The 13,736-nt window shown below is 41.4% G+C and overlaps 1 protein-coding gene across 1 annotated transcript in view; it reads left to right on the forward strand.

Annotated features, from left to right (window-relative positions):
* The first annotated feature begins 2,468 nt into the window (after positions 1 to 2,468).
* strbp (spermatid perinuclear RNA binding protein) overlaps positions 2,469 to 13,736 on the forward strand; it is a 56,675-nt gene continuing 45,407 nt past the window's right edge. The window contains exon 1 of the mRNA XM_083902674.1: positions 2,469 to 2,567. The gene's annotated coding sequence lies outside the window, so the exon portion shown is untranslated. The remainder of the gene's footprint in view (positions 2,568 to 13,736) is intronic.

Genomic DNA, 13,736 nt, shown 5'->3' on the forward strand with positions numbered 1-13,736 from the left:
CGTTTGTTACCCCTGCTGTAGGTGGTACTACTACTGCTATACGAGATATTAAACTGTGAAAATAAAAAACAAAAGTATGATTTCAAGGGTCTGCTGCCCTTTAAAACCACCAGGTGAGAAAGTTCCTATCAACGAGTCAGGATATGAAAAGCTTTAAAAGTGAGGTGAGTCACAGAGCTGGAGAGTGCTCGGCTTTATTCAGAGAGATAAAGAGCGCTGCTCTCTGCTTCATCGTGAAGCGCAGATGTGCAGAGGAAACTTCACAGTCTACTGTATATGTTCACACCATCTCTAATTCAATAATGTTGTATACGTAGGTTTGGCAAATTAAGTAATGCTGTATGTTTGTTGACGTCATGCTCTAGTGCAGAAAGATAAATATGTGACTTTACATTACGTCGCGTTACAGTTCATTCACAGCACAGTGTAAGAATTCCACACTGGAAATGACTAACTAAAGCAGAGTGCTCACAAATTGATTTACTGCGTTTGGTTTTGCTTCTAAAATGTGGCTTTTTGGAGTCCAGGGTTTTCACACAGTAGGAAGCTCATCGGTCACATTTGCTGATTCATTTTTAGCCTTGTGAGTTCGCACAATGCTGAGTACTGCACTTTGAAGGACAACCTTAAAAAGCAAAAAGACACAAGATAAACGTAATTAAAAATCCAAATGTTTCAGGGCCATCGGTTCTTTGCTCGATGGTTTGCCAACTTTCCAACTCTACTAATAAGGAAAGGGTTGTTTTTCACTTTAAATGCAATGCACACATTTGGTAAGCTATCACACATTCATGCACAAGACATTTTTATTAAACAAACCATTTATCCTAAAGCATAGTGAAAGTGTTACTCTGCAGTGTTATAGCTGCAGCAATAGGGAGTTTGCTTGTAACATGCATGAGAATTCACTCCGAATGGAACTGACCGGGAACCAGTTTGTCTTGAACGAACCTTGGTGTCACGTCTATTACTCTAAAAAAACCAACACCCACGTCAGTTATGTTGTGTTACCAAAGGTGTGGCCTCTCCTTCAACAAAACACAGGTTCAGCAAACACTCAAGCGTTTGTTCTGTTTTGATTTTCTTGGCTGTGCGTGCGTGCGTGTCTGTCAGGCTTCACTATCTGGTTTGTCAGGTTAGTCAGAGACAGTGATTCATGGGTAATTAAACGTAGGCCTTTGACAGATGTTTTATCATTTAACTCCGCTTACAAACACAGAACAAAGCAGATAGACTCGTTTATATATATATATATATATATATAAATATCTCTCACTGGTCCAGCGATCACAACTGTCCTCGCTGATTTACAGTAGTGCAAATTTGCATAATTATTTAATGACTATTGGTCCATCAGTTAATGGTGCCTCAAAGTGCTGCAGCTGATAGAAGAGAGGGACACATTGGCCAGTGTCTAATAAAGTGTTAATGGCCCCATTTCTCTACAGTCTGTAAAAGCTCTCTAATATATCTTCCTAAACATGACCAGAAAGGATGTAGTTGCTGGTTTCCTCCAACAACTACTGCAGGAACATCATAGAGCACATGCACAATCGAACATAATCCCACGTGAGAGCAAAGACAATACACTCTTAGAAATAAAAGTGCTAAGTAGAACCATATAAGGTTCCTTGGCTTGTCCTCATAGGATAACCCTTTTGGAGGGTACCCTTTATTCAGGAAAGGGGTTGTAAAGGGTTCTTTGGATCAAAATGGTTCTTACTGGAACCATTATTGTGACCAAGAACCCTTGAAAAACCCTTTCTTCGGGGAAAAGGGTTTTTCAGAAGCAAATGGTTCCAGGTAGAACCTCAGCCCTTGTAGAAGGAACCCTTGTTTCTAAGAGTGTAGTGTCTGAGATTTGAAACTGCAGATCTAAGTATGAGAAGTAGAGCTCGCGTTAGAATATTCAAACCACTACAGTAGGATTTTGAAGGTGAAAAAAGCCGACAGCGGCTGCTGCAGCAAGGGCACACACATCCGACTTCCCTGTTCTCTGTGAAGTGTGTGCCTGCAGAGTGAATGTTGCCGCACACTCGCACTTATTTATGTTGCAATTACGGGGGGCCGGGGCATCAATTTGTTTGTCAGTTGTCTCTCAAAAACACGTTTATATCGTCTTCAGTTTCCGTTCCTGGCTGCCAACGCGAGTCAATCGGTCATACCTCATTGCCGAATAATTACTCTTATCACACAGAGATTAAAGATGCACTCACCAGAGTGTGTTTAATGGAGGTCTCACTCGTTCATGCTCTCATCCTTCTTTTGTGCAGCTCTCTCTCTCTCTCTCTCTCTCTGAAAGCAGAAACATTCCTGTCCTGTTTTAAGCAAACACGTCCCTCCTCCTCTCTTTGAAGTCAGCTGGTCAGTGACATAAGCTGAACATGATCCTTAAGTGCTGTCACAGTGATGTTAAGGACCTCTGAACTTGTGTCTCCTCAGGTACTGAAGCCTCCTCGCGCTGACACGGTGACTCCAGACAGGCAGGCAGACTGGCTGATAGACGCCGGGGAGGAAAAAAAAAAAAAGAAGTGGGCCGATAAAGAGATAGGAGGATAGGAGGGGAGGTGAGTGAAATGAATAACGGATTCCGCTCTTATCGCTGTGTCTTTATATCTCTCCGCACTATATCTCTGTCTCGCCGCGTATGTGAAAGGCTGCTCCCGGGCTTTGCTGGCTCATTGTTTACACTGCTGCCCAGTCAGCCAGAAAACAAGAGAGGCACTGTAGCGGACATGTTGGTTCACACCCCTGCTGAGCCCACAGCTGAGAGAGTGTGAGAGGTGCATGTGTGTGTGTGTCTGTGTGTGTGTGTGTGTGTGTGTGTGTGTGTGTGTGTGTGTGTTGTCGTATCAGGGGTCATTTTTATGACAAACTACCCAGAGAGTGAACGATGGGACAGGAGTCAGATGTCCAGTGCCATTTTCAGACGTGTGTCACGAGCGCGCCGAGTCTGCCTGAGCTTCAAGAATGCCCGGCACAGATCTGCCGATCTTCCTCAAGTGGAAAACAACAGACCATCAAATGCCACATGTTGACACAAGCCGAGGTATAAGCCTGTATGTACTGTAACACAAAAGAGGCAGTTTGATGTCATCGGGAAGCAGCGAACAGTAGAGGATCAGGGGAGTTGTTTTTGGTTGTTGTTGTTGCCTTTGGTTTTCCCCCTCAGCACAGCAAACACGCAATGGGTAGTCATGGTCCATGAGTGACAAATAACACACAATAACATGAAAACACAAAAGACGAACTAGTCATTCTGCACATTTCCTTCCTCACTCTGATGTTTCACGAGGAGGGGAAGCTATAGAAGAGATGGGTAACTGTTAGGACCAGGCCTAGGGCACACTTCCTCTTACCAACAACCAATAAAACCACCAGCAACAAACTGAAACAAAGCATTTTAAAAGGTTTATTAAAAAAAAACAAGCAAGGTTCAAGGAAAGTCCAGTGCAACTGGGTCAATCCGGCCTCTTGTACTGGAAGCAGCTCCCAGGATCCACCTAGACACTCACTCACACACACACATGTGGTTTTAACCAAGCATGCACACCTGCAACCCGTCTCACACTCACATGCAGACACACACACACACAAGGAGAAAGCAGATTTTGTTATTATATTTGTATGATATACATAAAAAACGTGGACATATTTTCATATGATTGTAAATACTGAACCTTTAACATGTTTTTTAACGTGTTTTGCATCGTGCAATACTGAGCTGACACCCAGCAAAAATTGGTATATGTTATGATAATAAACGAAATGAATAGAATAGAAATAAGGTTTATTTTTTATTTAAACTGTATTTGAAATGGTTTGCGTGGTCAGTCTCATGATTTTTAGATATTTTCTGCAGAAATGTTGCATATTATATAGTGGGTAACACTTTAGGTTAGGGAACACATTAACTAGGTGCTTACTAACATGCATATAAGTTGCATACTAGCCCTTTATTAGTAAATATTAAGCACATATTAACACCTTATATAGGAGAAATGTTAATTGATGTTGTAATAGAGGTAGAATAAGGTGTTAATATGTGCTTAATGACTACTAATAAAGGGCTAGTATGCTACTTATATATGTTAGTAAGCACCTAGTTAATGGTGAATATGTGTTCCCTAATCTTAAGTATTTAAACCACCAGACTAAACTCTCTCTACTTTTACCTACAGTATTCATTTTAAAGCTAATACAATCACTGTGTGCTCACCTGTTCTTCAGCCGTGTCATCTCTGGATGAACTAAAAGAACCCTTGTTCGTCTTGTGCTCCGGTCCTCGGTGTAATAACAGCTGCACACTGCGGACGCTTTGAGGTTCAACACATTGTTGGTTTCACAGTCGATCAGAGCCCCGAGGTCCTATAGTGGAAGCGGATCACTCAGTGCTTTGATAAACGGCCTTGCTTATGTATGTAAAGTAGCTTTCATGCATGTGGCCTTCCCCGCCGCGTCCTCGTCTTAGTGGAAGTGTGTGTCTGGGTCCCACGTTTGTGTGTTTGTGCGTTAAAAAAATGGATTGCCGCAGGTGGTTTGAGTGGATGCGCTGTGACAGAGACGAGCAGCAAAAAAGCTCCTCCGCTGTTGTCGATGTGTCGGTTGATTTTGTGTGTCCCCTACAGTTTTGAGCATCGACGAGTTATCATTAAAATGATTTACCACGCAAAAAATAATGACACCGTTTTTTTTTGGACTACCACTCTCACTCTCTTTGCCTAATCCTCTGCGTGATTTTGCGATGTGGGAGGAAACCGGTAAACCCGGAGAAAACCCACGCACACAACATGGAAGCTCCATGCAGAAAGGCCCTCGTTCTGGTCTTTATTTCTCATTTATCTAATTTTGCCGCCTCCTCCACTCTCATTGCTTTCTCTCTGCTCGTTTTTCTTTATCTTCATTCACTCCCATTCATTTCTATGTGTGTTGTTCTTGTTCCTTTTGGCCTGTGTGTCACAGCTTCTCTCTTTCTTCGCCGTTAGCTGCAGTGTCCTTGAGAAAGGCAGTGACTTTGCCGGTGAGCGCAGCAGAGCGCATCACTCTGTCTCTCACACACACTCTCTCCTGCTCTCTCACCGTCACTTTAGTCAACACACACACACACACACACACACACACAGGTGTTGCGCAGCTCTGTTCCACTTTGAACATCTAATAACTTTACCTCAACACAGCCGTAAACTTAAACAGTTTCATCGGGGACGAGGCTTCGGTCTCCATGGCGACTACTGGTCTGTGTTTATGCCATAAAACAAGCCCTAAAGAGGTTACAAATACAAGCACACACACACACACACATATGCACACAGACAGGGTATATATGTCTTATGGGGCTCTTCCTTAAGTCTCCATAAATAATTCATAGTCTGTAACATTGGCTGCACATTATGTAAATATTGACAAAGCTATTGCAGAGGAAGAAAAAAAAACCCGGAGACATTGGTTTCCTCTGTTGAGCTTCTACCTATTTACTGTGCTGATACAAGCAGAATATGTCAAAGTCAAAGCACAGGGGAGACTTGGGCAAATCAGATATTCATTTAGTAGGGTTAATAACTTCTTTTTTTACGCTGTTACAGGAAGTCATAATTAGATATTGTTGATCCGCATTTAGAGTTCTTTCAGTTCCCACAGTGCGATGTTGACGGGTTAATTAAAGTTGGCTTAAGAGCATAAGTTCAGATACTCTAAGCTAAATGTTTTATGACCGAATTTGGACAAATAGCCCTCGGGTGATGCTGTAATTAGCCTGCCAGCATGGAAAGGTGATCTCCTCGTTTGCCCTCGTTCCGTCATTAAAGGCGCCCTCAACTAATCTTGGATCACGAGAAGCCATTGTCACAGGTTTCCATCGCTTTTAAAATATACATGGAGTCTGATTGTGTGGTTGTAAGACGAGATGTTACAGTCCCTCGATGCTGTTTTTGTTCGTTGTTGGTTTCTGTTTTCCGTCAGAGTCGGAGTCAGAGGAGGAGGAGGAGTGCATATTGGGTCGCTGCCTTTTTTTTGTCTTCCTCCTGCCACCTTGCACGTTTTCTGCTGGAGATCGAATGTCAGGCGGTTAAGTGTCGCGTGTGGCAGCTGTGTCCTTAAATGAGGCTACTGCATATGACAGATTTAAGTTCTTTAAAGGTGCATTATGTAATAAATCTAAAGCAACTGGCAATAAAATCCTCCTAATATGTCACAGAGACTCAGGAATAATGTTCATATAACAAACTGAACTCACCAACAACAACAGTACAGCCATAATATTTGTGTTAAAAAATATATTTTGCAGACTGCAAATCATGTTTATGTTTTGAAACATGTTTTGGCATGTGGCGCCACCTACCACCATCTACCAATCATTGCAGTCAGTCGAGCAACCACGGTTTGCCAGTTACGTCAGAAAACGAAACCTAAAAGACCTCGGTATTTTGAATTTGAATGTAGTTACCGTTTTTGGCCACATTCTTACATATGGTGCCTTTAAATCTATGTATCCCAGTGTTATCTGCCTCTCTCTCTGTGTGTGTGTGTGTCTTTATGTGCATCTCTCTCACTCTTCCGCATGCTCGTCCTACGATCAGCTGCAAACGCTTCCGTCGTCACGGCGACCAATCCCAAGAGGAAAAGTTGAGGCCGAGTCCCTTTTTTTTTTGTCTCATGCCTGCATGGTCGCAAACTAACGCTTCCGTCGTGGCACACAAGTGCAAACACATCCACGTCAGGATGTTGCTGTGCTTCCTTGTCTGTTCAAATACTGGTTTTAAAAGAAGTGACCTAATTACAGAAAGAGACACTCAACTGCACGCTGACAGAGCTGAGGATGTGTTTCCTCCACTCTCCCTTTTTGTTTGTGTTTTCTCCTGTTTTTTTTTTTTTTCTGCTTGCATGCTTGTTAGTGTCCATCACTGCAGGATGCTGAACCCCCCCCGGAGGCTGTGTGTGGAAAATGATGATGGAAAAACTTCAGAAAAAGTTTTAGTGCCTGTGTTAAACTGAGGTGTATGTAGGTTTCTAGGAAACTGTCCCCCCCCCCCCCCCCTGAGAGGAGCGACGACAGTAAATGCTCCAAAACAACACGTGTTTGAGAAAACCCCCTAGTGGCTGGAGTATTTATGGCGAGGGGAAATATGATACCTTGCGAACACCTTGCACTATGCTCCAGTAATAATAAGATGTTAAATAGAGAAGTAAGATTATGTTTATATCATGTCATTTCAGGAGCTTTCACTAAACTAATGTGTGTTGCTCTGGAGAAGATGGACATTTACACCTTGTCTGATATATTTCCATTGGCACTTTAGTGTGTTTGCATTTGTCTAATTCAATATGCAATAAAAACACAAGTGGGGACGCAAAATGTGTGGTTTAAAAACTAAGAGGAACTTTATTTTACACGTTCATTTGTGTTTTTAATGGAGATGGCTTTGGGGCAAGACACCAATTAATTAAAATTAAATCCAATTACATTTTTTGGGGGGTGGATTTCGTCATAATTCATTGTGAATTTGTACTGAAATGTGTGAAAAGGACAGCTGTGATTAAAGATAAGGCTCTTCCTCTCTCCTTCCTGTTCTTTCATCACTTTACCACCGGTTCCTTCCTTCCTGTCTCTTTACTTTCCCCCCGTTACTGCCTTTAACTCTTCACTTTATCTCTTTACTCACTCCCCCCCGTGAGATAACCCATGCACGTCCTAACTCGGGCTCAATTATTCTTCTCTAAATCCATCCGTCCCACCCCTTTTTCACAAAGTGTTCTTTATTTCCAGTCACCGTAAAATTTGTTCTGTCTCGATAATTCATCAAAATTCCCGCCCGTCCTCCTCCACTAACTGTTAAATTGTCCACTTTGCTTTGACGTCCGCTAACTTATTTTGACAGCGGTAATGAAACGCGGACGTTAACTCCGGTGTCGTTAAATAGGAAATTATAAAATTACGCCCGACCACTGTACTTGTTTCTGGTTTGTTGTAAAAGTTTTGGGCAGCTGACAAAAACACTTAAGTCATATCTCTCAACTTCTTCATTGGCACATCCATTATGTTGGCAACAATATGTCTCTTTATAAAACACAGGTCCAACGTGACTAAATTGGGGGTTTTATATTAAATTATACTTTTATTAGTGAGGTGTTTGAAATACATTTCTTGTGCCAGAAACTCACATTTTCAAACTATTACCATTTTACCTGCCCAATGCTTTTCAACATCACCCGTCCTCTCTCCTCCTCCTCCCGTTCCTTCCTCTCTCTCTCTCGGCTTTTCCGTCATCTCCCCTGAGTCCGAGTGAGACAGGAAGGAAGTGGGCAATGAAACAGCCATGTCGAGAAACACTGCCCAAATTTGACCTGGACTGAATGGAGTCACTCAGCTCCTGCTAAAATCACCGTAGATTGGGAGGACGGGGGGTTGTGCTTACTGTATAAAACCAGAAAAACAGGAAGGAGACAGAATGACAAGACACGCCCGCAAGTCCCTGAGGTCGTTCTATGTGTCCATTGATGCCCCCAGAACATAAAACAAAATATAATTTCCAGTCCATTCCGTGAAGCTAAATCCTTAAATACACTTAATCCTGCAATGCAATTTGGCTTTTGTAATGCGTCTCAGTAAATCTACTAATCTGGACCCGCTGTACTGCTGCTTTTATTGAAGGAAATTGAGCGAGTGTGGCACATCAATGGGATACAAAGTAGTACTACGCCTGTGTGTTTTTCGGCAGTAGTTTTTTTTTTTATTATTATGGAGCAGAAGCACATTAGGGAATGAGTGCTGGTTAACCTGAGCTGTCATTGTGCTCTCAATATTTCTTAATGGGGAAGGTTTCAGCGACATTTTATGGAGCTTTTATGTCATGTGTGTTCTCGGTTTTGGTTGTGACATCACCCTGATACTAGTTTCTATACCTTTATTTTATAACCTTTGAGATTTAGACCTTAAATCTACTAACCCAATTAATCTCATTACCTATTAATGTTATTAGTCCACAAATGTGTTAATAACAATAGCATGATAACAATAATGTGTGTATGAGAATTTCATAGTTATGCACACTGTGTGCTGGTGATACTTTGTCCTCTTTTCACATTATCAAGCCTTTCTGTGAATATAGGTTAATTTACACATGCACACCAACAGTAAACTTGAGCTTAAGCAGCGAAGAGCCTTTTTTAAGCAGGATTAAGACTCTTAAGTGTCAACGGAACGGACAAAGTAGGCCAAAGACCAGAGGGATCACTTACACTGCGACAATCGACTTTGGTGTTTGGGTGAGGGTAGTGTGTATTTGTGTGCCGCATGTGACATAAAAGCAGGGGAGGTAAACCAGCAGGACACACACACACACACACACACACACACACACACGTATGCACGTTCACACGTCTTCTCACAGACTGTGGAGCTGAGACAGAGCCATGGCAGGACCATCTGTTCCTGCTGAAATCAGCACAGCAGGAGCTTAGTGTGCACACACACACACACACACACACACACGCACAAAGCTGCAGTATTTCTGGCACAGAGAAACGGAACCTTATTTAATTGTGTACATGGCAGCTTTCAGTTAAAAGTAAGGTAACCAAAGGAAGTGGCAGGTGTACCTGGAATCCGGTGTTAGACAGATGGACAGAGAGGCGGGGCTGAGCAAACTTGGCTAAAATATCAAGCCTTATAGATTTCAAACAAGATGGAACATTACTGCGTGACACTATTAAAAATAAAACTACCATACCATCCATAAGTTGTTGAGGAAACGACAACTTATGGATATGGATTGTTTCCAACACGTACTAACGATAAGTTCCACGATTGATCAATGTACATGTTATCTTCTGATTAATAGACAAGGTGTTTTGTTCCATAAAACAAAACAAAAATAAAACTGCATCTTTTAAGATATAAGATTTTAGCTAACTTTGAGCTAACAGACAGACAGACATATAGACATATAGATAGATAGATAGATAGATAGATAGATAGATAGATAGATAGATAGATAGATAGATAGATAGATAGATAGATAGATAGATAGATAGATAGATAGATAGATAGATAGATAGATAGATAGATAGATAGATAGATAGATAGATAGATAGATAGATAGATAGATAGATAGCAATGTCTTCTCTTGGCTAGCAATGTCTTCTCTTAGCTAACTTTAAGCTGATAGATAGATAGATAGATAGATAGATAGATAGATAGATAGATAGATAGATAGATAGATAGATAGATAGATAGATAGATAGATAGATAGATAGATAGATAGACAGACAGACAGACAGACAGACAGACAGACAGACAGACAGACAGACAGACAGACAGACAGACAGCATAAACTGTACACACACATGCAGCTTTCTCTCCCATTTTAATAATCGACCGAGGAGAGTTACGCTCCCCTGTCAGTGTTATCTATTTCCCTCGCAGTGGCTACATCAGCATTTTCTCCGTTTTCCACCGCCTCATCAATACTGTCTGCTCTGACCTCCCCTGGCCTTCACCTGGACCCAGTCAAAACTAAGTGTAGTAAATTAAAACACATGCAGGGGTAAGAGAGCGAGTTATTTGCGAGGCAAACTGCGGCCATGGCTTATACATCAGGGTGTCATTTCATTCAGGGTAATAATTGATGACTGGGTCAAAGGAAAGCCAATGCCTAAGTATAGAAAGTCAAGAGGGAGAATGGTAACTAAAAGAAGCTCATCAGTCACAGAAATCAATGCCTGGGCTCAATAAAATGTGATCTGACCTTGTTTTGCTGTTAATATAGATTAAAATACCAATCTCAATCAATGGACCAAAGGAACAATCATCTGTCTTCATTTTGTTACCCAGGCGTATGCACTTGGTCTCTTCTCTCAAGGCATTTAGAAAATGTGATGAAACACCAAAATATGTTCAGGACGCCTCTTATTAAAAAAAAAGGAGATGCTGCTGGTCAATATTATTCCTCGGGACACCGGGGTAATAAAAGCTGAGATATCTCAATGTATGCTGGGAAGGTAAAGTGCACAAAAAATGCAAACAGTGCACCGGAGCGAGTTTAGAGAGCACTTTAAGTGATGTAAGACTTTGACAAGTCCCATGTAAAAGATTAAATGGGCACTCAGGTGGTGGAGATGATGTAATAGCTCGGTACATTTTATAGGATTACTAGGCGTTTGCAGTCGGAATTGCATTTAGCGTCTCCCTCATTAGACAATGCTTTTAACTCAAAGTAAAGAATTGCAAGTGCAACGATAGAATGAGCAGGACTATGTGGCACTGCATATTTATGCATATGTGTGTGTGTATAAAATCTCATGACTGACATTTCAAGAGAAATGGACTAAGTATATATATATTGTGCTGCTAAAGGTGAGGATTTGTTTGACAGTGTTTTGCCTATAAAACCAGCTGAGAGTAGCGTCGTCATCAATACCACCTGACATCCGATGTCTTGCCAAAGAGGAGCATTTCCAGCCGTCGCATTAGAGAGGTTAGCGTGATGTACCGCGCTCAATTATTTAGCGCGGTCCTCTGAGGAATGCGTCGGAAAAAAAAGTGTTGCCCGCCGCTGCAGAGGAGGAGTGAGAAACACACTTGTTACAGCTCACCGATCACTTATATGACAGCTTTCATAACTAAGATTATTATCAGTCTAATCACAGTTAGGTGCATCAAATGTGCAGGTAAAGATCACATACTGTGCCGTTGCATGAGCCATGTTACAGTTATCTTTTTACAGATGAACGATCTTGAATAGACACCTTATTGCGATTGCGATATGATTCGCGATATCAGAGGGAATGGTATTTTTTTACATCGTTATTCTCATTTTCATTCGAAAAACACATATTTGTGCAGATCTTCGAGAGATAAAGATGTTCTCTGCAGTCTGGACAATAAGATCTGTATAGATCAAGACAATAAGTGATCAAATATTGAAAATTGCAGCAGGCTATATTGAGATTTCAATAACATTTAGATGAATTGTTCAGCCCTAATGCACTTGTGATATTTCAGTTATCACAGCAGATGGACCGTGGCCATGAAAGTCAATCAATTAGCCATAAAAATGGATGGTTTGGATGTTATGAATGAGGTTGAATACAAGCAGCAAACTGGGTTGTTGTGAGTTTTCAAAGGTTAGACGGCACTTTTGAAGTTTCTTCCACTAACATCTTTGTCATCTTGTTTCCCCCAAAATTCTGTAAATAAAAAAACAAAAAAACACAGAGATTGTGTTAGCATATTATCTCAGAAGAAACAACAGATAAATAAAGATGAATAAAGACTGAAATTGAATGTGACAAAGTCTAATGCAATACCTGAAAGTCTGAGACTTGAAAGAGTGCAACAGGACTTAATAACAGCAGTGAAAACATAAGAGAGGAGAGGAGAGGAGAGGGAGCTGAGATAAAGTGAAACAGACCAGGTGCAAACGTTGGGATCTGGGGGGAAATCAGTGTGATAGTCGCCGGATGAAGTAATTGCTTTTGTGTGTGTGTGTGTACGTTTGGGTTGAATCAGGGGGTGTACACTTTGATACTGAGAAGAATCATGTTCACTTATTCACAACATGAATCTCTCCATTTAAGTTCGTCTTGAAAATATCAATAAATAAATGTATCGCAGGTCTTTGCACGGGGGCCACAAGGCAGGAGAGTGCCTCACAGCAACTTAGGTTAATTGGACACTCTAAACTGTCCGTGGGGGTGAATGTGAGAGTGAATGGTTGCTCGGTCCTGTGATGGACTGGTGACCTGTCCAGGATGTACCTCGACTTTGGCCCCTCGTGTGTCAGCTGGGATTTGGCTCCAGCTCCCTGTGACCCTCATGTGGAAGATGAGGAAGCGGTAGACGTGTGAGTGAGGCAAAAGTCTATTCTGCGACAATTGAGAACAATAAAACTTGTGTTTTATTGCCCATTTGGCTGTTATTTACAATTTACTGCATGTTAAAATGGTGTATTAACCAATTTAAAATGAAGAAGAACTAAAAGTTTATCAGAAAAAACACTGTGTTTTTCCTCTTTGGTGACAAACACACTGATTCGCAGGCTTCCTGCAACAGCACAAGTGAAATTACAGTAATAACCACACGTTCGTATTTGAGGCCGTTTGAGAAGTAATACAGTCTTGCGCTCACGTTACATCATACTCTCTCACAAACACTACTATAGTCACGCACACACACTATCATACTCTCACACAAACACTACTATAGTCACGCACACATACTTCTATAGTCACGCACACACACTATCATACTCTCTCTCTCTCAAACACTACTATAGTCACACACACACACTATCATACTCTCTCACAAACACTGCTATAGTCACACACACTATCATACTCTCTCTCTCTCTCTCAAACACTACTATAGTCACACACACACACTATCATACTCTCTCTCAAACACTACTATAGTCACACACACACACTACCATACTCTCTCACAAACACTACTATAGTCACACACACACTATCATACTCTCTCACAAACACTGCTATAGTCACACACACTATCATACTCTCTCACAAACACTACTATAGTCACACACACACTATCATACTCTCTCACAAACACTACTATAGTCACACACACACTATCATAGTCTCTCACAAACACCACTATAGTCACACACACACTATCATACTCTCTCACAAACACTACTATAGTCACGCACACATACTACTATAGTCACGCATGCACACTATCATACTCTCTCACAAACACTACTATAGTCACACACACA

The sequence above is a fragment of the Microchirus variegatus genome, assembly GCF_963457635.1.
Source record: "Microchirus variegatus genome assembly, chromosome: 16".
Classification (NCBI taxonomy): Eukaryota; Metazoa; Chordata; class Actinopteri; order Pleuronectiformes; family Soleidae; genus Microchirus; species Microchirus variegatus.